This window comes from Gekko japonicus, unplaced genomic scaffold, assembly GCF_001447785.1.
Source record: "Gekko japonicus isolate JY-2015 unplaced genomic scaffold, Gekko_japonicus_V1.1 scaffold1266, whole genome shotgun sequence".
Taxonomy (NCBI): domain Eukaryota; kingdom Metazoa; phylum Chordata; class Lepidosauria; order Squamata; family Gekkonidae; genus Gekko; species Gekko japonicus.
In genome coordinates, this window is record NW_015169813.1 from 525,666 (window position 1) to 527,891 (window position 2,226).

Below are 2,226 nucleotides of genomic sequence, written 5' to 3' on the forward strand. Positions count from 1 at the left end.
CCACTGGGCTGTTTTGGATTGCTAGCTATGGGGGGGGGGACGTGCAGATCTGTCCTCACAGAGGAGGAAGAGCTTGTACATGAAGGTGGGTCGGGGGGAGGGGCTCTGCAACATACCTGGCTGCTTCTTGCTCCTCCTGGCCTGACTGAGGGCTGCTGGGAGCAGGGGGCGGGGCTTGTTGCATGTGCCTGCCCCCATGGCTCCTTACTGCCGGAGCTCCGCTCCTGTGCGCTCCCGCAGGAAATGACCCTTGCGGCCATTCATTAGATTAGTTTTGACGATAGGAACAGGAAAAGGCAATACAAATGGGACTCTTTTCGTTTTTCCATTGTTTTATGGAACCAACGGAAAGCAATGCAGCTGGAGAAAACGCTCCCACAGGAAATGACCCCTGCCCATTCATTAGATTAGTTTTTACAATAGGAACAGGAAAAGGCGATACAAATGGGACGTGCGGCTTAAGACTCTTTTCATTTTTCCATTGTTTTATGGTACCAATGGAAAGCAATGCAGCTGGAGAATACTGCCTGGATCTTCCACTGAAATCAGGGGAAACGAAGCCCAATGAACTCAAAATGAACGAAAGATGAAACAAATAGGTGGATGGGAAACCCTGTTGTTGGCCGTACAGAGGAACTGGTTGGCCACTGTGTGAGACAGGATGCTGGGCTAGAGGGACCACTGGTCTGATCCAGCAGGGCTCTTTTTAGGTTCTTATCCGGGAAGTCCTTGGCTTCCATGCCTCGTTGTTGGCCTTCATATCAGGGAGGGCCTCAGCCTCTATGCCCTGTTGCTGGATCCTCCAGAGGAACCGGTTGGCCACTGTGTGAGACAGGATGCTGGACTCGATGGACCACTGGTCTGATCCAGCAGGGCTCATGTTCATATCAGGAGAAGGCCTCGGCCTCTCTGCCCTGTTGCTGGCCCTCCAGAGGAACTGCCTGGCCACTGTGTGAGACAGGATGCTGGACTAGATGGACTACTGGTCTGATCCAGCAGGGCTCTTTCTTATGTTCTTATCAAGTGAGGGCCTCAGCCTCTGTGTCCTGCTATTGGACCAGCAAGGCTCTTCACGGGTCTGATCCAGCAAGGCTCTTCTTATGTTCTTAAAGGGAATGATGTGTCCTCTTAGATGGGACTTGGAACATCGGACTGTTCGTAACACCCCATCCAGGCTGAAGCTCTCTGGTCACACCCAAGCGTGCCAAAATGCCCCCTCCCGCCAGCAGCGTGGAGAAGATGTGCCTTCTGAAATTCTCTCGTCAGGAAGGAGCCCATCCATACTCTCAAAAGGGTGGAAGAGCCAACTGAAACATTTCCTAATTACATGTTTGGGTTTCTCCAGCCAGGGCGTGTTGCTAATCGTCGCCGAATACTTGTCGATTTTAATTAATCACAAGACCTGAAGATGTCATCGCCGTGAATTCCTGGCACCTTAAAAAAAACAAAACAGCTCTTGCTATTATTATTTTGGCCACCCGCAGCCCTAGTTAAAGCTGGTGCAAAGGTCACAAGGATGCCTGTTTTGTATAAGGATGGTTTCTCAAGTGTAGAGCAGGGGTTAGAGTGTCAGGATTGGGATCCAGGAGGCCTTTAGTTTCAAATCCCCACTCAGCCACCAAGTTCACCATTTCTCAGCCTGACCTTCCTCAAAGGGTTGTTGTGAGGGTCAAATGGAGAAAGAGAGACATACATACCTTGCATGCCAATGTGGTGTAGTGGAGAGAGTGGTGGGCTACGACTCTGGGTGATGTGGGTTCGAGTCCCCACTTCTGACATGGAAACTCGCTGGGTGACCTTGGGCCCGTCCTAAACTCTCAGCTGGGCCTACCTCCTAGGGCTGTTTTGGTGGGGAAATGGAGGCCAGGAGAACAAAGAAAGATATCAGAAAAATGCAATGTGTGGACTGGAAATACTCATATTGTTTTTCCTGTGCGAGAGCTGAACCCGTGATTCTTCTGCTTGTGGTGGTAGAAAGTGCCAACAAGTCAAAGCCCACTAATGGCAACCCTGTAGGGCAGGGATCCCCAACTTGCCCCTAGGCACCCTGGTGCTTGCTAATACCTTTCCTGGTGCCCCCCCCCCAGTGTTTGTAGAAAGTGGGTGTGGCCAGATGACGTTCCTTTCTAGCAGGGCTTCCGATTGGCCACTGGAGATCTGATTGACTGTGTGAATTAAAATAATGTTGCTTTAGTGGCAGTTGCTACCAAAGTATTGATTTTAATC